This window comes from Lactuca serriola, chromosome 7 (genome assembly GCF_051521515.1).
Source record: "Lactuca serriola cultivar US96UC23 chromosome 7, Lser_US96UC23_V15, whole genome shotgun sequence".
In the NCBI taxonomy this organism is placed as follows: domain Eukaryota; kingdom Viridiplantae; phylum Streptophyta; class Magnoliopsida; order Asterales; family Asteraceae; genus Lactuca; species Lactuca serriola.
The window spans coordinates 56,099,207-56,124,660 of record NC_136414.1 but is presented as its reverse complement, the minus strand read 5'-3'; the positions used below and the strand labels follow the sequence as shown (position 1 = coordinate 56,124,660).

The window sequence follows — 25,454 nt, the reverse complement described above, 5'->3', positions numbered from 1 at the left end:
CGAGAGGCAGTTATTGGGATGCAATTATATTATACATGTTATATTAAACTTGATTATAAAACATGATATATAATATAGTCGTCGGAAACCCTGTATATGAAATGATCAATAAACAATAACATATATGAATTTGTATGTACTCAGCAACATCTGTTTCATGGCTGTCCAGTTGCTCTCATTGCTCTTGGGTTGACTTTGGGGCTATCAGTTTGATTATTGTAAAGGTTTTATGTAACACCTGACCTATAGCTAATAGCTAATAATACAGGAGAAAGTGTATTACTAACGTAAGTTAAATTGGTTTTGAGCTCTATTCACCATGCTTCATAGTTATTTTGAACATAAGGGCATTTTTGTCACTTTTTATGAATACCATGAAATGCCAACGTTATATCTTGTAATTTTGTTGGTACATATTAATTTAGTATTTGAGAGGTAAGTTTAGATCACTTAATGGTGTATTACTTGGTTATAAGGGTAAAGCAAGGAGTTTAGTTAAGTATAATAAACAAAATCAATAGAACTTGATGTGTCATGGTGAATTTATACGACGACTAAATGGTGAAGTACATTACTAAAATTGGACGATCTCAATAACACGACAGATAAAAGTGAGATTACGTGACAAGTTGTGTAGAAGTACAATGTTAAAATAGGAAAGCTTACACGACACCTTTGAAAGTATGATGCTAAAGTGGAAAAGAGGTAGAAGGAAATGCGTAAAAGTTAAATTACATGATGGCATCTAGTGATAATGTGACATGTAAAGGTCTGGTAACACGACATGTTATGACAAACATCACAAACTAATTAAAAATGAGTGATTCAGTGATTTATCTTCACTTTCACATAGAAACTCCTTCCAAAGCTTCAGATGAGCTAAATCCAAGAGAGAAAGCTAGGTTCAACTAAATCTCAAGAGAATCAAGAATCCAACTCTATCATTAGGATCAAAGATATTATCCTCTTCTTTTTTGTTTAAACTTAGATGAGTTTTAATTGTAGAATTTAAAAGGGTGATGAAACCCTAGTTATTTGTGCTTTTATGGAAGGAAATTTTTAATGATATGTGTTAATAAGATCGATGATAATTCATGATGTTTTAATTATATTTCAAAATCATGGCCAATCTTTTAAATGAAAGAAAGATGAACACGAACCCTAATTTTGGAAACTACTTGTAAAGTGAATTTGAGCATGTATTTTGATGAATTAAGATATGTTGATGAAATATTCATGGAGTATAATTGATTTTTTCCATGGAGTTTAGTTTTATGAATATGGTGTAAATATTAAAATTGAGTTACAATACTCACATAGATGAAATAGTGACTTAGATAAAGTTTAGCTTATGTCTTAATAAATTAAGAGATAAGAACAACTAGTTCATGGAATGTAATTGGGTGGTACATAATTAGTGTTATGAACTTGATATAAATGTTGGATTAAGTTGTGAATAAGTAAGTTGTATCTTGATTTATAATACTTAAGAGTTATGAGATAAATTGACAGTTTTTGAAGTTGCAGAACCAAAGGTGAGAAAGAGGATTTAAGAGTTGAAGATTCTTAAATATAAACTATTACAAGGTAAGTAACTATATATTCTTTCCATTTTTATAGTTGGTAGTTAAGTATATTATTATGTGGATATAAATGAATTGTGGGGAGAACATCGACAAATTGCGGATAATGAAACCTAGTAGACTTCGTGGCGATGATACTATGGTTTAGGGGATGTTAATTTCTGAGGGTATTCTTTATGAATTTAATATTACGGGGGAAATATGACCGGGGTATGGTGGTAGCCTTTGTGGTTGTAATACCACCACTAGATTTACAAGTCAATGGTCACCTTAAAGCTTATAATATCAATGATTTGGAAACATGTGTGTAAGTATAACTTGAAAGTCATAATGTGAGTTGTTGTTGTTAATACCTCATTATTGTGATTGTTGTCATGTTTTTGTTATTTAAAGCTAAAGTTACTCACTAAGCTATTTTTTCTTATATGTTATTTGTTTATATGCCTTTTAGGTAACTAGTGACCCCTTATTGGCCGTTATGTCATGGTAAAGTCGTAACGGAGAGATAGACATTGTGGAGTAGACTATATACTTTTGCATTTTGATTGTAGAAACTTTGTAATATCCGGATCGATCCTTGGGTGTATTTTTATTGTATGTAACGATAACTACATGTACTTTGTCAAGTTAATATTAAAGTAAAACAACTGTTTGTAGTATTTAAAGTGAAAAAAATTGTGGATGCTCTTAGTATAAGGAAAAACAGAAATAATATAATCCGCATATGCATAGGCATCCAAATGTGATCTTATTTAAAAAGTATTCATAAAACATAAATATATAATACCATAACAAGAGCTTTCCAAAAGATACCACAACCATAAAAGTTTTAACTATGAGACACTTAATTCAACTATTATAAAACCCACTTAATTCCATGGAGACCCATGGGTCCTGCTGAAGCTACTTCCCTTCATCTCTTCATCGATCATGTCTTCCAAATGATCATTGATCCCATCTTTATTCTTTACTCAATCTTCCCTTCAAAATTATTTTCCCAAAACACCCAATATTGCTTTCCTTAACCCCCATGAATGTGTACATTTGATTTGTCTTACCTTCACCCTTCTACAAATCTTTTTATGTTTTCAGTTTCTTTTCATCATATGGAATCTGATTGTAATGTTTTCTTTTTCTATCAAAACTATTTATGAGGTTGCGCTTAAACTTCAAATGACTTTTGATCCATATAAATTGACTTCTATGATTTAAGTTAAAGTTTGACTTTGAAGCAGTCAATCAATATGTGTTCAGAAATTGGTGTAAGTTTGGTCATTATATGGTAAATTGTAATAAGATATAAGAAACATGGTAGTATTTTGGAAAGTATATATGATTAGCTTAAAATTTGGGGTGACACAATGAAAATTGAATGCGTATTTATGATATCATAGGAAAGAAATGTATATATAGCGTTTATAATTTTTATTTAGAAATTAATAAAATAAATTAATTAATCTCATTTAATACAAAACAACCATAAAATGACATGTGAAATTAATTTTTAAAAAAACCACAAAATTACATGTGATAAAACTCTTAAAAATTTGACAAGTGGAAAAAAAAACCTTAGGAAGTTTAATTTAATTATCTATAAAGTAATTTAATTGTCTATAAAGTAATATGAGTTTACAATCTCCACCATAAATTTTTTTATTGAATTTAAGAAAGAAAAAACCGGAATCGTAGATAAATAAAGCATTAACCGCAATGTGAATAAACGTTAGTATAAGGAAAAACATAACAAATATAATCCGCATACGCATAGGCATCCAAATATGATCTTATTTACACAGTATTCATAAAAATATAAATTTATAATACCATAACAAGAGCATTCCAAAAGATACCACAACCATAAAAGTTTTAACTATAAGACAATTCAACTATTATAAAAGCCACTTAATTCCATGGAGACCCATGGGTGCTGCTGAAGCTACTTCCCTTCATCTCTTCCTCGATCATGTCTTCCAATTGATCATTGATCCCATCTTTATTCTTTACTCAATCTTTCCTTCAAAATTATTTCCCCAAAACACCCAATATTGCTTTCCTAAACCCCCATGAATGTGTACATTTGATCCGTCTTACCTTCACCCTTCTACAAATCTTTTTATGTTTTCTGTTTCTTTTGATCATATGGAATCTGATCCTTCCTCGAACGTTTCTTAAAGTAATTGCTCTCCAGTCATCCAATAATCTTCCCTTCCTTCCTCCCAAATCCCCCATGTCCACTTCACTTCTGGCCATTCAGCCATGCACCTAGTGATGAAACGTTTTGATATATTAGAAGCAACACTACGGTGGATGAGTAAAGAGATTTCTACACAGTTGAAGCATTCTTCTAACACGCAATCAACCAACGCGAAAATCATCAAAGGATCAACCACCGACAAATACCCACAAAATCTTTTCACACCTTTAAGCCCAATTTTGCCACACCACACCTCAAATTCTGACCAAACCCTTGGTTTAAAACACAAAGAAGTTATGTTCGGGAAAGTGCAGAGTAAATCCTCTAGGGTAAATTTGGAATTTCCACCTGCTCTTATATCTAAGGTCAGCGTTTCTACTGTTTCCATACGAAACTTACAAATTACGGAGTGAATGTTTGAACTCTCGAGTTGTACAATTTTCAAATTCTCAAATTTTTTGACTGCAAACGTGTTCAAGTGATCAACTGCAAGATGCAAGTTGTAGCACAAAGGAGCTTCAATATAAAGAGCAGCCGGACTTCTACACTCGAGTCTGAGTGTGATGAGATTCGGTGTGATTATACATATATATGATGGTGAATCTGTTACAGTCCAATGGCAGGTTTTCAGGTTGAGGAGGTGGATCATCGGCATTTTGAGACCTCTAACATCTATCAAGTTAAGAACTTGAAGATTTGGGAAACTCGTATTAAACTCGGTTAGATTTTTGTCATCTAATCTTATGAGTTCAAGTGTTAAACTTGTTAGCATTGGCATGGCGTTCATGTTTTGTCCTGATAGCCATGCGTTCTTCAGCTCTAATTCAATAAGATTTTGACCTGCAACAACAAAAACAACCGAGTTAAAGCATCAAGACCTTAATATGATTAAATATCATTTATTACCAATAAATATCGATCATTAATAAACCCTAATCAAAGATAGTTGACCACAATTTAAAAAAAAAAAAAAAAAAAAAAAAAAAAAAAACTAGTTGATATCAACCAGAATAATATCGATCCTGGCAAACCATTTACATTTTCCGACAGTAAACAATTTCCGTAATTTCAGAATAGAGCTACATGTAGAATATAAAATTGGAGAATTTCAGCATATAACCAACTTACAGTGCGCAGAGATCAGTGACAAAACTTCTGATCGACGCGTACTCGACTGAACCCAAAAATCTGATAGTGAAAGCAATTTCAAAGCTCCGGAAACCCTAGGGAGCCACTCCTTAACGAAGCCCCCATCGGTGATGTGCAGATCATCGCCATCATCTTCAACATCAGCGTTCAACACATCTGGGGGTGGATTCTCGACGCCAATACGCACAGATTCCAGTGCACTTAAGTTTGATACAAGATTTAGAAAAACTCTCTTGAGAGAGGGAGTAAATTGGGAAGAATTTGAAGAACTCGAAACTCTGGACCTTGATTCGAGGTACCATTTCAATCGCCATTGCAGGTTTATAAATTTAAGGCCTGGAAATGCAGAATTGAAAGTCTTACTCGCCATACGGCAGCATGCTACCCATGCCGAGTCGTCGAGTCAACTCATTATTTCGAGCGCTAGAGATTCAGGAAGGTTGTCCATGCAAGCGGTGAAAGATCTACAAATGAAAATTGACTACTTGATGAGTTGATGATAGAGATATTTATGCCTGATTAATTTACATTTTACCCCTTTATAGTTTGACTATTATTTATTATTGGTCCTTACACATTAGCATTTATAAAAAATAACTTCAGTTTAAATTTTGTGATTTTCATTCCAATGATTTTTGCTAAGATTTACCATTAACCGAAAAAATGCAATACAAACGTCAGCAATTTAAAGTATTGTGATGACTCCTTTATAAAGCCTTTTAAGATTTCTACTTGTTTTTCTAAGTTACTGTAATAGACGATTATATAGGAAAAATTCATATCAAAGAAATGTGTTATCAGGTTTTTTTTATTTTTATCAAGTATTTGGTACTTCCTTTTTCCTTTTTTATTTTATTTATTTATTTATTTATTTTTTTAAATTTCTACATCTAAGAATGTGGTTGATTCAATATATTTAGAATCATGCATTATATGATATTACATATACATGAAAGTATATATTGATAATTGGGAAAATGACTTGTAAAGGTAACGAAGTATTAGACTTGTACAAAAAATACTATTGATCTTTTTTTTATACACATATCACCAATCAACTATAGCTTTTGTACACATATGACCATTAAACTTCACATTTGTTCAAAAAATATCATTATGTTACCGGTAATAGTAGGTCACCAGCTACGTAACATGCCACGTGGCATGCCATGTGGCTGCTGACGTGGATTTTATTGTATATTATGTATACATTATACCATTAAACTATTTTGTGTACACATTATACCATTAAACTTTTTTTTGTGTACATTTTACCATTAAACTTTCTGTACACATTTTACCATTAATCTTATATAATTTATTCAAAAAATATCATTTCAAAAAATACATATTTTTACATAAAATGGGTTTTCCATCACCTATTGTGACTCCCTGATTTTGTAAGGTTTGGGGGAAACAGTTTGTTTTTTACAGTGATACTAAGGACTTTCTTTTACAACTACATTGTGAATTTATGTTGGTCATACATCAATTGAAACCCATAAGGTTTGAACTTGAGACTTTCGGCGAAGAAATACTCAATTGTTCATTATTTTAGCTAATGTCTAGTAAACATATTCTTATAAGTCATTTTCTTAGGAAACTACGTTTGAGGCACACTTATAAACTCATGAAACATTTTGTACATGTTACCTTATTATAATCTCCCTCTTCTTGATTGTGGTTGATGATTAAAAAAGTGAATTGAAATTATGTCGTTGTTTACCGATAGGAAAATGACTCATAATGATAAGTTTACTATAATTTAGAAAATCAGTAAAATCCATATCAGGTGATTGGAAACCTACTTTTATGTAATGATATGTATTTTTTGAAATGATATTTTTTTCAATAAATTATATAACATTAATGGTAAAATGTGTACAAAAAAAAGTTTAATGGTATAATGTGTACAAAAAAAGTTTAATGGTATAATGTGTACAAAAATAGTTTAATGGTATAATGTGTACATAATAAACAATAAAATCCACGTCAGCAGCCACATGGCATGCCACGTGGAATGCTACGTGGCTAATGACCTATTATTATCGGTAATATAATGGTATTTTTGAACAAAGGTGAATTTTAATGGTCATATGTGTACAAAAGCTATAGTTGATTGGTGATATGTGTACAAAAAAAAAATTCATTGGTAATTTTTGTGCATGTCTAATACTTTGTTACCCTTACAAGTCATTTTCCCTTGATAATTTGAGCAATTTTTGAAATTTGAAATATGTAAAATGTAGAGAAATTTTGGATTGTACAAATGCTTTGACATGAAATCGCATATGAATGAGCGACATTTTATTATTTAGTAAGAAGGATTAGTCTTGCCATGAGGCTTATCCAGATAGAAGAATGCTTTTTGAAGTGCAAAGTAATATGAAAACAAAATGTTTTGAATGTGAAAGTTTTATATCTAATATGGATGTAACACACGACACAATTTGTTTTATTATTTTTTATGTGACATGTATTCTACATTTAAAAATAAAAATAAAGGGGGGGGGGATTGTAGAAGACTTAGCCTCTTAGTATGACTTTTAATGAAGATTAGAACACTTTAGACAATCGGGATTAGAATGAGAAAAACATTAGTCATTATTTATGTATCATGACTATTTGGTACTTATATAGCTTCTCTATGGTTGTTTGACAAGGAATTCTAACTAACAAGCTGCCTAATACATTTGGAAATGTTTTCTTAAGGGGTCAACTTTTCATATGATATGACTTTAATTCGTAAGGTATTTTTTTTGAAATTTTATACTTTTAGCGTATGAAATATGGATTGTTACACATACTAAAAGGACCAAAACTAAAATTTACTATTCATTCTAATCAATTAATTTGAATTTAATACAACCAACAACAAGAATGTTGGTAGTGTAACTATTATGTCATTTAATGAATGGTTGACATTATGATGAGCATTTATTATGAAATTGGTTGGAAAGTAAGCACTTGTTAAGTAGTTTTGCATTTTGTATTAACACAAAAACACCTCTTTTGGTAATTAACAAAATTTATATTTATTGTATGTAAAATTCATACATGTAGAAATACATATTTCCCACAGAGTAAGTAAGATGAATTTGTTTTGACTAGATGTAAGAACTTTAGGAAAGAATATCTACCATAACTATGACATCCTTAATTTCACGGCCAGAAAATATCGATTTGTTTTTGTTTTATTTAAAAATCAGAGTATCACTTTGAAGAACAATTGCAGAATTGTTCCCAAAATATGATAAAGATATTATCAAAGCATTTCTGAAAAAGTGTATTTTAGTTATATTAAAAATGTTGGGATGTCATTAACAATACAATACATAAGCATAAATGGAAATAACACAGGCCTTACAAACATCTATTATTCTATTGGCTTATATTTCAGAAGTCTCTCATCTGATCATCACACCTATGCTCCTGTGCCACTACCTGTAATATAAGAAATTGAGTGGGTCAGGCTTGAGAGCCTAGTGAGCACATAGGGTTTTCAACCCGAAATAATTAAATTCTTTATTTTTATCAAATCGTTCAACCCGATTACCCATTCCCGTTATCCTCACTTTATATCCCTATAGCATCTAATTTAAGGGACCTATCCTAATGATTATCTTCGGGATTGATGATAATGCTTAGGGGATTTCTCAGAAATATATGTTAGTAAGGCAACCATGAGGGGGATGGCGTATACCTAGTGAACACGTAGTTCAAAAACACCCACAAGTTGCAAGCTTGCTAGTGTTCCACTTGACTGTCTAGAATAGTTCCTGGTCATCATCTATACTCCGCTAGATGACTACATCAACTTTAAAGTCAAGGCATCTCATCATCTATTTCATCATTCATATTTCATCATCTATATCTTCTTTCATCTACCCATTTTTACCAAATATATTTATACGTATAAAATATATATATATATATATATATATATATAGTTTAAATCACGTAAAACATGTATAAATAGTTCATCTAGCATAGATATCAGGAACACCGATAAAATGCACATATAGCATGTAATTTATCTTAAATACTTCATATCTATGTGTAAGATGAAAGTAACTATGCACTTACTTGTTAAAGTGATGATTCGAAATTTGGACAACGCTTCGCTTCTAGCAATTCTCTTTTCCTTGACAAAACCTAGTATCATTATTAGTAAGTCTTAGTCTAATATTTATTGTGAGTAATTATTAGTCTAGATTCATCATTAATTCAAAGTCCACTTTAATATCTATCAAGTAAGGATCAACTAGACATGACAGTTGGGAGGCAGGATCACTTCGACATATACCTTTCTAAAATCCAACAACCAAGCCAACATGACCATTCTAGACACCTCTCCAGTAAGTAGATCAATCAGTATAACGAATTTGAATCATTGATAAATCTTGTTTATAGGTTCATAATAATGAAAATGAACTTAAACATAAGTTATACTTAAAGTATAGTAAGCGTAACTTAATTTACAGGTGGTTTAGTGAGAAACCGGACTCTATGCGGGCAAAAATTCTAAGCCAAAAGCTCTACTTCTCGGGGATTCCTGATGCCCCGGAGCTTCGCTACTAACACCTAGGAAGTGCTAGAGAAAAACATTAATAATTGGGGGGGGGGGGGGGTTGGGGTTTGGGAGAGAGTTCGATAGGCATATCAATGCGGGCAGAAATTCAAAGGTTTCTTACTTATGTTTGATTAAGTATATATAGCCATATCTACTATAATAGTCAGTGAAAGTCACATAAAATCGATTAGCATCTCTTGTGGTTGATCTAAAGGGTCCACACACATCTATATGTATGAGGTCAAACAAACGTTCACCTCTTTCACAAGACCTTGTGAATGGTGATTTTGTTATCTTTCCCAAAAGACAAGATTCATACATATCATCTGATTTCAGGTCAAATAAGTCCAACACTCCATCGTTTTGGAGTTGGGCTATGCGTTTCTTGTTAATGTGTCTAAGACGACAATGCCGCAAGCATGCCATGTCTACACTATTAGACAAGTCGATATTAAACACACTATTTCCTAAGCTATCAACACAAGTCACTGTTTCACACACACCATCACAAGGTGAAGCTTCAAACACGAAAACACCATTCTTATAAACATAAATTAAACCATTAAAATAATTAAAAGAATATTTAAAACCTTGTCTGAACAATGCATGAAATGAAATAATGTTTTTCGTCATCTCAGAGAAATAACAACAATTCAATAAATCTAATCTAACATACTTACTAAGCAAAAGTTGATAAACTCTGATCTTGGTCACTGGTGAAGACTTCTTGTTTCCCATGATCAAGTTTATCCTTGCTCGCTCTATCTCATCACTTTCTTTTAGCCCCTGCAAATCAGAAAAGATGTGAAAACCGTATCCTGTATCAAGGACCCATGAACGAGAAGATAATGAGTTATTAGAAGAAATAGTGTAAATACCTGCCGAAGATGGCTTCACTTCTCCATCTTTGACATCCTGCAGATATTTTGGGCATGTTCTCTTCCAGTGCCCCTTTTCATTGCAATAAAAACAAACAACATCCTTTGGGTCAGAAACATAGGGAATGGTAGCACTGGGCTTGGCCTTTGGGCCACTGCTAGACGACCCAACTTGGACCTTTCCCTTCCAATTTTTCTTAGGAGGACCTTTCCTCTTTCCCCCCATTCCATGTCCGATATCTAAGACAGGAGCACTAACAGGAGTGGAGGATATACTTTTACCCTTCATTCCTGCTTCAACTGTCTGCAATAAGTTGTGCAATTGGGCCAATGTCTGCTCAATATTGTTCAAATGGTACGTCAGGATGAATTGATCATAACAATCGGGTAACGAGTTCAAGACCATATCAATGGCCAATTCCTCATCAAAGTAAATGTTGAGCTTGCCCAAACGCTCTATGTAGCGTTGCATTCTTTGCACATGAGAGACAATCGACCCCCTTTCTTTCATCTTGCAAGCCATGAGTGAGTTGACTACTTCAAACTTTTCTTCACGAGCTCGCTTATGGTACTTTTCCATAAGGTCCCTGTTCATCTCAAAAGGCCAGTAGTCCATAAGGTGTGTTTTAAACTTTTTAAAACTTTAAGGGTTATCTTCAAATTTTCGAAAATTAAACTTTTAATTTGAATTTTATAGAAACCAAATAACTAGAATTAATAATTATCTATTAATTAACCTTTAATTAATTTATTAAATCTTGTAAGGATTATCTAATTAAATTAAACATTTAATTTAATCCTAATCCGTATCCCTCTAGATTTTGAAAAATAGGGTACAGAATAATTTCCTTGTTTTTTCTCAATTATCCAATTAGGTAACAATTATCCAAAAATAAGAAACCCTAAAAATACCATGTAAATTTCGAAATTCAAGGGAGGAAACTAGGGTTTCCAAAACCCTAACCCTAATTTCGATTAGGGTTCATGCAGGCTAGGGTTTTTCGAAAAACCCTTTGAACCAAAAACCCTAAAAACGAAAATTGGCCTTTTAGGGTTTAATAGCTTTAAACCGTAATTTGCAATTCAACTATTATATCAAATAATTTTTAAAACAAACAAATGGCTCTTATACCGCTGATGGGATTTAGGTAAAATAAATAAACTAGAAAAACAATTCCTAAGTTCACATGGAACCTACTTTGGATCTATGTTTTAACTATTGAACATATAACTTTGAATATTAAAAAACAAGAACCCTAAGGAGAGAGGCTATTTGCAAAATTAACCAATTAGGGTTGAAGAGTTACATACCTTTCAATTGTTATAGCAAACAATTGGTAATCCTTTTGATATTTATCTTCTTGGAAGCTTAGCAGCAAAAATGTAATGCCTCTAATGGAGTCACACCCAAACACTATTAAGAAGGAAACTTGAAGGAGAGAGAGAGAGAGAGAGAGAGAGAGAGAGAGAGAGTAGGGTATGCAATTTTCGGCCCTAGGGTTTCTTCAAGGAAGGAGTGACCGATTTTAGGTGCCAGGAAGCTCTTTATATAGCTGAGGGATCTAGGGTTAATAGAAAACCCTAATGTTCCTTTGCTTGGGGCCTAAGCTTCTCCAAAGGCCTTATCCAAGCCCCTTGGACGAAATCATTAGGGTTTCCCCTATAGATTTCGTACACCCCCTTCCAAGGAGGTTCTGGAACCTTCCACTCAACTATTTGATAATTGCAAACTAGTCCCTGCACTTTATAATTAATACAGTGAACCCCAAAATTAATTCTAATTAATTTTTGGCTAACTATTAATCAAACCTTATGATTTCTAATTAATATATTAATCTTTTAACATATTAATAAATCATTTATATTAATTTATTAATCTTATAATAAATCAATATCTCTCATTTCATAATTTCCTTGTCCAGTTGCTAGGTTTGAGGGCAACCCAAAATGACTGTGCTGCTATCAATTCAAGTACATACCAATTATAGTAATGAGCTTAGAGACCTAATCCAACAATTTATGCCTGATTAATTTAAACTTTATCCTTTTATTGTTTGACTAGTGTTTATTATTGCCCCTTATACATTAACATTTATAAAAGAAATAACTTCAACTTAAATTTTTTTATTTTCATTCCAATGATTTGTGCTAAGATTTAGCATTAGCCGAAGAAATGTTCTACAAAAATCAGCAATATAAAATATTGTTATGTCTCCTTTACAAAGCCTTTTGACTTTCCTATTTGTTTTTTTCTAATTTATTGTAATAAACGATTATATGATAATAGTTTATAACCCGTGAGAACCACGGTTATAAAATTAATTAAAGTTTCATAGTAAAAATTAAAATTATTAATCAATTATTTTAAATAAATTGTCAATTAGGAGATAATATTTTAGTTATATAAAATTATAATCGTTGATTTAAATAATTGATTAATGTTATTTTAATTTTTATTATAATTTTATTAATTTAATGTAATTGGAATGAAAAAATTTTAAATTTGAAATGGAGAATCAATAGGTTGAGAAATGGCATGAAATGGAGAATCAATAAGTAGTTGGAACTTCATTTTTTTTTTCATTTCTACATCTAAGGATGTGGTCGAGTCAATATGTTTAGAATCATACATTATATGGCATTACATATACATGATAGTATATAGTGATAATTTGATCAAGTTTTGAAATATGTAAAATGTAGAGAATTTTTGGATTGCACAAATGCTTTGATATGAAATTGCATTAGAATGAGAAAATGTTTTGGAATGTGAAAGTTTTATCTCCTTATATTAATAAAAGAATAGCTTTTATACCACTTGTCATTTTCTTATAATTTTTAATTTTCCTTCTCTTACTCTCTAAAAATGACACATATCCTTTTCTATAATTTTACATTTTGATTTAAATTCTTCTAAATCCCTTAAAATTAACATTATTAATAGAGATTTTGAAATTCAAAATGTTTGATAATCAATTATTTGATCATTGATAGAAAGTAGTAATAAATTATAAATAATATCCTATTCAATTCATTATGTTTTTCTTTTCTTTTACATTTTTATAAACATTTTTTTATAAATTTGTTCAAAATATTTTTATTACAATTATTATCTATGTTGTTTTAATTTATCAACCGTGTATTACACAAGTTATAACTTAGTATCTAATATGTATGTAACACAAGAGACAATTTCTTTTATGATTTTTTATGAGACATGTATTCTAGATTTTTAAAAAAATAGGGGGGGGGGGGGGGGGAGGGTTGGGGATTATAAAAGCCTTAGCCTCTTAGTATGGCTTTTGATGAAGATTAGAACACTTGAGATACTGAGATTAGAATGAGAACAACATTATTCATTATTTATGTATTAAGATTATTTGTTACCTATATTGCTTCTCTATGGTTGTTTGACATGGAATTGTAACTCATAGAATATATAACGCTTTTGGAAATGTCTTTTTAAGCAGCCAAGTTTTCATATGATACGATTTTAAGTCGTAAGATATTTCTTTTGAAATTTTTTACTTATATGAAATATGGAGTGTTACACATACTAATATGAAAAAAATTGAAATTTTCTTTTCACTTTAATCAATATACTTGTCGCACCCCGTAAACCAAATGCGGAAACATTTCCGGGGTTGACTCCACGTTGAGTATCAAATCCAATGCACATAGTAAAGCAGTAATCACAAAACATTACATTACATAATATTGTTTACATCTGTTAGAAAGTAAAGTTGTATAAATGTTTTACATATGTAATATAGACAAAAGTAAAGACGAGTCTTCAGGACGCTCCGTCTTCTCCAAAAGGTTGCGATGTACCTGTCTAACGCTAACCTGAGAATACAAGCAGTTTGAAAATTAGCATAAAGCTGGTGAGTTCATAAGCGATTTAGTTTTGAAAAGAACGAGTTCCTTTACTTTCTGGAAAAGTTGTTGATCAAGAAAATCCCATATTTTCTTATGAATACGGTTTGGTTATCCTTTGTTACAATTTCAAAAACAGTTGGATATGTCATTCCAGGAAAATCCCATATTTTCCTTATAGTTTTAGTTATTCGTTTGTTACTTTATCCGATTATGTGATGTTGTGTTACCCAGGGAAATCCCATATTTTCCTTTGTGTTGAGTTGTCTATTGGTATCTAGGTTCGTTACTGATTGTAATGTTATCCCAGGAAAATCCCATATTTTCCTATGTGTGGTGTTTTATTCTTAAGTCTGATTTCGAGATACTAGTGATTACCATGTGTGTAGTATTAGTTATGTGTTCTAATTCCTTAGTTATTCTACATTCGGATGACTATAATCTACTAACTTAGTTGTATTTTCAAATATTTGGAATCACACAGAAGCGTATGTTACAGTATTTTCGAAGTTCTGCTAAATTCCAAAAGAGTATATTAGTTGTGTATTCGAAGCTCTGTCGACATTCTGAGGCGGATATAATTGAAACTCAGTAGAGGTCCAGAGGTGTATTTTCATAATAAATTCGAAACTCTGGTGACACTCAAGGAGTACACTAACTGTATATTTGAAGTCTTAGTGTCAACCAAAGGCGTCATTTCGTATCCGTAGTCGTATTCGTATTCGTATTCGTATTCGTTGATATTAAATATGATTAGTATGATTTCTTATTCAAAGAGAATATAGTTATAACATTCTTAAAAGAAATCTATGTTTAACCTGCAATTCGAAACGTCAGTTATCACAAATCTTTGGAAATCAAAACATTTAGTAAGTAAAACCGATGAGTTGAAAATTAGTTTAAGTACAAAATACACTTGTACTTTTGCTTGTATTCCCCCCTTGAAAAACATTGAAAAACCATTGAAAACACGGAAAAAGGGTAGGGGTATGAACTCACCGGACTCGGAAATGTGACGATTTCGAATACTAAACGTCAGTTCGGGGCTTGATTACTCGTGATGTCCCTATGTAAAATGAAATAATGTCCATATATATCTAATTAGATTTACAATCACTAACTATATGGAACATTACACTCCAATGAGATTAAACACCTCAAAACGAGTGTTTGGAGTGACCCGGGTGACATCTACGGACGTGAAATGGTACTATGGACTTGGGATTTGAGTTTACTCCCCAAGAGTAAACATTTTAGGGAGTTTACAACCATAAAACACATACATACACGAGTTCACGGCCGTGAACTCATGTAGGTGTGATTTTGAGTGCTTAATGGCTTGTTTGGACTTGGGAAATGTTGGAATGGACTTCTAAAATGCCTTGGCCGTAAACTCTCCCATGGTCATGAGTAATTGATTTAAGGCACTTAGGACAATCACATGTGATTCTAGTTAATTTTCCAAGCCTTGTTATGATTTAATGGCATTATTTAACACATATTTGGGAGTTTACGGTCTAAGGGCATGATCTATGGCCGTAAACTCTCATATCCCCTTGATTAAGTGTTTTTAAGGTTCCAAAGTTAATCACATGTGATTCTAAAAATTCTTACAAGCCTTAAAATGATTTTTGGACATAATTTGACATGCTTTTAGGAGTTTACGGCCATGGAGCACCTTCTATGGCTGTAAACTCTCAAATGAATAGTTTTGATGTGTGTAAGGTCCTTAAACTATTTTGGGTTGGTTCTATGATTTATTCCAAGGCTTTTGGTGGTGTTGGATGGCTTTCTAACACCTTAGAAGTGAGTTTACACCCATGATTGAGGAGTTTACGGCCCAGGCACATGCCTTGGCCGTAAAGTCATACAAACCCCTCAAAATCCATGTTTGAAGTGTTCTAGATCCATAACCAATATTCTAAAAGTCGTATCTAAGTCTTGTTTGAGCCATGGAAGGGTTTAAGGGCTTAAAAACCCTCTAAATTAGTGTTTACGGCCTAGACACCTTCCAGGGCCGTAAACTCTTAAACAAGGCTCTAAATCATGTTTCAAGGCATTCTAAGCTCATTCCATAAAGTCATCTAGCCATATCTAAAGTCTAATTGTGGTTTGGAAGGGTTCTATTGCTCCAAAAACCCCATTTATATGAGTTTACGGCCTAGGATAATTCTAGGGTCGTCAACACATGATAATGGTCCGAATCCATAGATTATACTCGAATTTGAAGGCTAAAGAGGTTGTATAGCATGCTAGGGAAGTTACCTCAAAGATTTGAAGCCTTAAACTTGAGATTTGGACCTTTAATTCTAGTTTGAGGAGAGAGGTTGGGGTGATAGTTGTAGAATGAAGCAAAAGCTTCAAAATGAAGTCTTAGAACACTTTAAATAGTGGTCGGGATTTGGACACGATGAAATTCTACCCGATACCGGCTTTAGACGGGGCTTTTGGTCGCACCCGGCCAATTTGCCGTAATCCGACATGGTTGATTTTAAACATGTTCCGATCACCAATACGAGGCGTTAAAATGAGTTCTAAGGGCATTTGGGCACTCATTAAGTCCTAAAATAAAATATTCAATAATGACTTAATAAAATGCCGAAATCGGAAACGGCGATTGGATGATTGGAACGAGTCGCAAAAAGGGTTACATTTAGGGATATGAATTTCGGGTTGTTACAATACTTGCAATTAGAATTCAATGCAACCAACAACAAGAGTGTTGGTATTGTAACTATTATATCATTTAATGAATGGTTGACTTTATGATGACCACTTAACATGAACTTGGTTGGAAAGTAAGTACGCGTTGAGTATTTTTTTTTTCTTTTCCATTTTGTATTAGTGCAAAATTACCTCTTTTGGTGGATAACAAAAATTATATTTATTTGCATGAAAAATTTATACATGTAGAAATACATATTTCCCATAACACCGAGGAAGTTAGATGAACTAGTTTGAGTTGATGTAAGAAATTTAGGAAAGAATATCTATGGTAACTATTTGAACAATATTGATATTGATAGCATTTTGTTATGTTTTTTACCTGAAGGAATTTGCAATCTCATAAATCGTATTTTGTTATGTTTTTGCTATATAGGCTTTGTTGTGTTTTCTTTATTATGATTTCCTTGTCTATTAAAAATATCAACCATAAGATTTGATTAAAAAATATATTGTTTTCTTACAAAGAACTAAAGTCGTTATATTTCAAAACAATGTTATTTGTTAAATAAGCTAATGATTTCATTAAGCAACTGATCCATATTATTTCATCTATTAAACATTTTTTATCTCTTAATGTTGCCATTTAATATCTTAATATAAGTCACCAATGATCTTACCCGAGTTAGATACGAGAGACGGCTGTTGAGATATAACTGCATTACACATGTTTCATCCGATTTGATTGTAAAATCAAGTTAAATAACGTAGTCATCGATCACCCTTGCACATGACGTGATTGTTAAATAGTAACATATATGCATATTTAGATACACTTGTTTTGAGTTCGTGTCACAACTTTAGGTAAGAATATCTATGGTAGCTATACTAATAATACTGTCATCGATTGGTATTTTCCTATGTTTTGCTATGAACAATTTCCATTTTCATAAATTATATTTTAATGGTTTTGTTATGTAGGATTTATGGTAATTATTTTCCGTAAGATTTTGTGTTTTGTATATTTTGACTCGACTGTATATTTAAAACATCAACCATATGATTTGGTTAAGAATTATATTGGTTTCTTATAAAGAACTAGTGTAATATTTCAAATATTGTTATTTGTTCAAATAACTTAGGGACATGGCTTCATTAACCAGATGGGCCATACTATTTTTCAACCATCAAACATTCTTTAATCTCCTAAGCGTGCCATTTAATATCTTAATAGATGATGCCAATGATCTTGTCCAATTTATATACGAGAGGTAGTTGTTGGGATGCAATTATATTATACATGTTATATTAAACTTGATTATAAAACATGATATATAATATAGTCGTCGGAAACCATGTATATGAAATGATCAATAAACAATAACATATATGAATTTGTATGTACTCAGCAACATCTGTTTCATGGTTGTCCAGTTGCTCTCATTGCTCTTGGGTTGACTTTGGGGCTATCAGTTCGATTATTGTAAAGGTTTTATGTAACACCTGACCTGTAGCTAATAGCTAATAATACAGGAGAAAGTGTATTACTAACGTAAGTTAAATTGGTTTTAAGCTCTATTCACCATGCTTCATAGTTATTTTGAACATAAGGGCATTTTTTTCACTTTTTATGAATACCATGAAATGCTAACGTTATATCTAGAAATTATTCTGGTACATATTATATTGGTATTTGAGAGTTAAGTTTAGATCACTTAATGGTGTATTAATTGGTTACAAGGGTAAAGCAAGGTGTTTGGTTTACTTTTCATATGATATGACTTTAAATCGTAAGGTATTTCTTTTGAAATTTTATACTTTTAGTGTATGAAATATGGATTGTTACACATACTAAAAGGACCAAAACTAAAATTTTCTATTCATTCTAATCAATTAATTTGAATTTAGTGCAACCAACAACAAGGATGTTGGTAGTGTAACTATTATGTCATTTAATGAATGGTTGGCATTATGATGAGCATTTATTATGAAATTGGTTGGAAAGTAAGTACTTGTTAAGTAGTTTTGCATTTTGTATTAACACAAAAGCACCTCTTTTGGTAATTAACAAAATTTATATTTATTGTATGTAAAATTCATACATGTAGAAATATATATTTCCCACATAGTAAGTTAGATGAATTTGTTTTGACTTGATGTAAGAACTTTAGGAAAGAATATCTACCATAACTACGACATCCTTAATTTCACGGCCAGAAAATATCAATTTGTTTATGTTTTATTTAAAAATCAGAGTATCATTTTGAAGAACAATTGTAGAATTGTTCCCAAAATATGATAAAGATATTATCAATACATTTCCGAAAAAATGTATTTTAATTATATTAAAAATGTTGGGATGTAATTAAAAATACAATACATATGCATAAATGGAAATAACACATGCCTTACAAACATCTATTATTCTATTGGCCAATATTTCATAAATCTCTCGTCTGATCATCACACCTGTGCTCCTGTGCCACTACCTGTAATATAAGAAATTGAGTGGGTCAGGCTTGAGAGCCGGATGAGCACATAGGGTTTTCAACCCAAAATAATTAAATTCTTTATTTTTATCAAATCATTCAACCCGATTACCCATTCCCGTTAACCTCACTTTATATCCCTATAACATCTAATTTAAGGGACCTATCCTAATGATTATCTTCCGGATTGATCATAATGCTTAGGGGATTTCTCAGCAATATATGTTAGTAAGGAAAATAACTTCATCTTAAATTTTTTGATTTTCATTCCAATGATTTGTGCTAAGATTTAGCATTAGCCGAAGAAATGTTGTACAAAATTCAGCAATATAAAATATTGTGATGTCTCCTTTACAAAGCCTTTTAACTTTCCTATTTGTTTTTCTAATTTATTGTAATAAACAATTATATGATACTAGTTTATAACCCGTGAGAACCACATTTATAAAATTAATTAAAGTTTCATAGTAAAAATAAAAATTATTAATCAATTATTTTAAATAAATTGTCAATTAAGAGATAATATTTTAGTTATATAAAATTATAATCGTTGATTTAAATAATTCATTAATGTTATTTTAATTTTTATTATAATTTTATTAATTTAATGTAATTGTAATGAAAAAATTTTAAATTTTAAATGGAGAATCAATAGGTTGAGAAATGGCATGAAATAGAGAATCAATAAGTAGTTAGAACTTCAATTTTTTTTTTCATTTCTACATCTAAGGATGTGGTCGATTCAATATGTTTAGAATCATACATTATATGGCATTACATATACATGATAGTATATAGTGATAATTTGATCAAGTTTTGAAATATGTAAAATGTAGAGAATTTTTGGATTGCACAAATGCTTTGATATGAAATTGCATTAGAATGAGAAAATGTTTTGGAATGTGAAAGTTTTATCTCCTTATATTAATAAAAGAATAGCTTTTATGCCACTTGTCATTTTCTTATAATTTTTAATTTTCCTTTTCTTACTCTCTAAAAATGACACATATATCCTTTTCTATAATTTTACATTTTGATTTAAATTCTTCTAAATCCCTTAAAATTAACATTATTAATAGAGATTTTGAAATTCAAAATATTTGGTAATCTATTATTTGATCATTAATAGAAAGTAGTAATCAATTATAAATAATATCCTATTGAATTCATTATGTTTTTCTTTTCTTTTACATTTTTGTAAACATCTTTTTACAAATTTGTTCAAAATATTTTTATTACAATTATTATCTATGTTATTTTAATTTATTAACCGTGTATTACACAAGTTATAACTTAGTATCTAATATGTATGTAACACAAGAGACAATTTCTTTTATGATTTTTTTATGAGATATGTATTCTAGATTTTTAAAAAAGTAGTGGGGGGAGGGGTGGGGATTATAAAAGCCTTAGCCTCTTAGTATGACTTTTGATGAAGATTAGAACACTTGAGATACTGAGATTAGAATGAGAACAACATTAGTCATTATTTGTGTATAAAGATTATTTGGTACTTATATTGCTTGTCTATTGTTGTTTGTCATGGAATTGTAACTCACAGAATATATAACGCTTTTGGAAATGTCTTTTTAAGCGGCCAAGTTGTCATATGATACGATTTTAAGTCGTAAGATATTTCTTTTTAAATTTTTTACTTATATGAAATATGGAGTGTTACACATACTAATATGACCAAAATTGAAATTTACTTTTCACTTTAATCAATATACTTGCAATTAGAATTCAATGCAACCAACAACAAGAGTGTTGGTATTGTAACTATTATATCACTAGTTTATAACCCGTGGGAACAACAGTTATAAAATTAATCAAACTTTTATAGTAAAAACTCAAAATTATTAATAAGTTATTTTAAATAAATTATTAATTTAAGAGATATTTTTATTAGTTATGTGAAATTATAATCATTGATTCAAATAAATATATAAAACTAATTTTTAATATATATTACATATTTTTTATTTGTGAATTAATGAAAACAATAATTTAAATTTTAAAATTTAAAATAGAATCACATTAATGATAAGGTCTAACAAATTTAAAATGGAAAACTAATAGATTGACAAGTGGCAACAAATTAATTAAAATGTCTAATGTGATGACACATGGCAAAATAGCTACTCTTTTATTAGCATATAGATAGATTTAATGAATGGTTGACTTTATGATGACCACTTAACATGAACTTTGATGGAAAGTAAGTACGCGTTAAGTATTTTTTTTTTCCATTTTGTATTAGTGCAAAACCACCTCTTTTGGTGGATAAAAAAAATTATATTTGTTTGCATGTAAAATTTATACATGTAGAAATACATATTTCCCATAACACCGAGGAAGTTAGATGAACTAGTTTGAGTTGATGTAAGAAATTTAGGAAAGAATATCTATGCTAACTCTTTGAACAAAATTGATATTGATAGCATTTTGTTATGTTTTTTACATGAAGGAATTTGAAATCTCATAAATCATATTTTGTTATGTTTTTGCTATATAGGCTTTGCTGTGTTTTCTTTTTTATGATTTCGTTGTCTATTAAAAATATCAACCATAAGATTTGATTAAAAAAATATATTGTTTTCTTACAAAGAACTAAAGTCGTTATATTTCAAAACAATGTTATTTGTTAAATAAGCTAATGATTTCATTAAGCAACTGATCCATATTATTTCATCTGTTAAACATTTTTTATCTCTTAATCTTGCCATTTAATATCTTAATATAAGTCACCAATGATCTTACCCGAGTTAGATACGAGAGACGGTTGTTGAGATATAACTGCATTACACATGTTACATCCGACTTGATTGTAAAAGCAAGTTAAATAACGTAGTCATCAATTACCCTTGCGCATGACTTGATTGATAAATAGTAACATATATGCATATTTAGATACACTTGTTTTGAGTTCGTGTCACAACTATAGGTAAGAATATCTATGGTAGCTATACTAATAATATTGTTATTGATTGGTATTTTCCTATGTTTTGCTATAAACAATTTCCATTTTCATAAATTATATTTTAATGGTTTTGTTATGTAGGATTTATGGTAATTATTTTCCGTAAGATTTTGTGTTTTGTATATTTTGACTCGACTGTATATTTAAAACATCAACCATATGATTTGGTTAAGAATTATATTGGTTTCTTATAAAGAACTAGTGTAATATTTCAAATATTTTTATTTGTTCAAATAACTTAGGGACATGGCTTCATTAACCAGATGGGCCATACTATTTTTCAACCATGAAACATTCTTTAATCTCCTGAGCGTGCCATTTAATATCTTAATAGATGATGCCAATGATCTTGTCCAATTTATATACGAGAGGCAGTTATTGGGATGCAATTATATTATACATGTTATATTAAACTTGATTATAAAACATGATATATAATATAGTCGTCGGAAACCCTGTATATGAAATGATCAATAAACAATAACATATATGAATTTGTATGTACTCAGCAACATCTGTTTCATGGCTGTCCAGTTGCTCTCATTGCTCTTGGGTTGACTTTGGGGCTATCAGTTTGATTATTGTAAAGGTTTTATGTAACACCTGACCTATAGCTAATAGCTAATAATACAGGAGAAAGTGTATTACTAACATAAGTTAAATTGGTTTTGAGCTCTATTCACCATGCTTCATAGTTATTTTGAACATAAGGGCATTTTTGTCACTTTTTATGAATACCATGAAATGCCAACGTTATATCTTGTAATTTTGTTGGTACATATTAATTTAGTATTTGAGAGGTAAGTTTAGATCACTTAATGGTGTATTACTTGGTTATAAGGGTAAAGCAAGGAGTTTAGTTAAGTATAATAAACAAAATCAATAGAACTTGATGTGTCATGGTGAATTTATACGACGACTAAATGGTGAAGTACATTACTAAAATTGGACGATCTCAATAACACGACAGATAAAAGTGAGATTACGTGACAAGTTGTGTAGAAGTACAATGTTAAAATAGGAAAGCTTACACGACACCTTTGAAAGTATGATGCTAAAGTGGAAAAGAGGTAGAAGGAAATGCGTAAAAGTTAAATTACATGATGGCATCTAGTGATAATGTGACATGTAAAGGTCTGGTAACACGACATGTTATGACAAACATCACAAACTAATTAAAAATGAGTGATTCAGTGATTTATCTTCACTTTCACATAGAAACTCCTTCCAAAGCTTCAGATGAGCTAAATCCAAGAGAGAAAGCTAGGTTCAACTAAATCTCAAGAGAATCAAGAATCCAACTCTATCATTAGGATCAAAGATATTATCCTCTTCTTTTTTGTTTAAACTTAGATGAGTTTTAATTGTAGAATTTAAAAGGGTGATGAAACCCTAGTTATTTGTGCTTTTATGGAAGGAAATTTTTAATGATATGTGTTAATAAGATCGATGATAATTCATGATGTTTTAATTATATTTCAAAATCATGGCCAATCTTTTAAATGAAAGAAAGATGAACACGAACCCTAATTTTGGAAACTACTTGTAAAGTGAATTTGAGCATGTATTTTGATGAATTAAGATATGTTGATGAAATATTCATGGAGTATAATTGATTTTTTCCATGGAGTTTAGTTTTATGAATATGGTGTAAATATTAAAATTGAGTTACAATACTCACATAGATGAAATAGTGACTTAGATAAAGTTTAGCTTATGTCTTAATAAATTAAGAGATAAGAACAACTAGTTCATGGAATGTAATTGGGTGGTACATAATTAGTGTTATGAACTTGATATAAATGTTGGATTAAGTTGTGAATAAGTAAGTTGTATCTTGATTTATAATACTTAAGAGTTATGAGATAAATTGACAGTTTTTGAAGTTGCAGAACCAAAGGTGAGAAAGAGGATTTAAGAGTTGAAGATTCTTAAATATAAACTATTACAAGGTAAGTAACTATATATTCTTTCCATTTTTATAGTTGGTAGTTAAGTATATTATTATGTGGATATAAATGAATTGTGGGGAGAACATCGACAAATTGCGGATAATGAAACCTAGTAGACTTCGTGGCGATGATACTATGGTTTAGGGGATGTTAATTTCTGAGGGTATTCTTTATGAATTTAATATTACGGGGGAAATATGACCGGGGTATGGTGGTAGCCTTTGTGGTTGTAATACCACCACTAGATTTACAAGTCAATGGTCACCTTAAAGCTTATAATATCAATGATTTGGAAACATGTGTGTAAGTATAACTTGAAAGTCATAATGTGAGTTGTTGTTGTTAATACCTCATTATTGTGATTGTTGTCATGTTTTTGTTATTTAAAGCTAAAGTTACTCACTAAGCTATTTTTTCTTATATGTTATTTGTTTATATGCCTTTTAGGTAACTAGTGACCCCTTATTGGCCGTTATGTCATGGTAAAGTCGTAACGGAGAGATAGACATTGTGGAGTAGACTATATACTTTTGCATTTTGATTGTAGAAACTTTGTAATATCCGGATCGATCCTTGGGTGTATTTTTATTGTATGTAACGATAACTACATGTACTTTGTCAAGTTAATATTAAAGTAAAACAACTGTTTGTAGTATTTAAAGTGAAAAAAATTGTGGATGCTCTTAGTATAAGGAAAAACAGAAATAATATAATCCGCATATGCATAGGCATCCAAATGTGATCTTATTTAAAAAGTATTCATAAAACATAAATATATAATACCATAACAAGAGCTTTCCAAAAGATACCACAACCATAAAAGTTTTAACTATGAGACACTTAATTCAACTATTATAAAACCCACTTAATTCCATGGAGACCCATGGGTCCTGCTGAAGCTACTTCCCTTCATCTCTTCATCGATCATGTCTTCCAAATGATCATTGATCCCATCTTTATTCTTTACTCAATCTTCCCTTCAAAATTATTTTCCCAAAACACCCAATATTGCTTTCCTTAACCCCCATGAATGTGTACATTTGATTTGTCTTACCTTCACCCTTCTACAAATCTTTTTATGTTTTCAGTTTCTTTTCATCATATGGAATCTGATTG

The 25,454-nt window shown here is 30.7% G+C and overlaps 1 pseudogene; it reads right to left on the bottom strand.

Annotated features, from left to right (window-relative positions):
• Nucleotides 1-3,751: 3,751 nt before the first annotated feature.
• Nucleotides 3,752-5,296, bottom strand: LOC145063996 (F-box/LRR-repeat protein At4g29420 pseudogene; annotated as a pseudogene).
• Between the last annotated feature and the right edge of the window lie 20,158 nt (nt 5,297-25,454).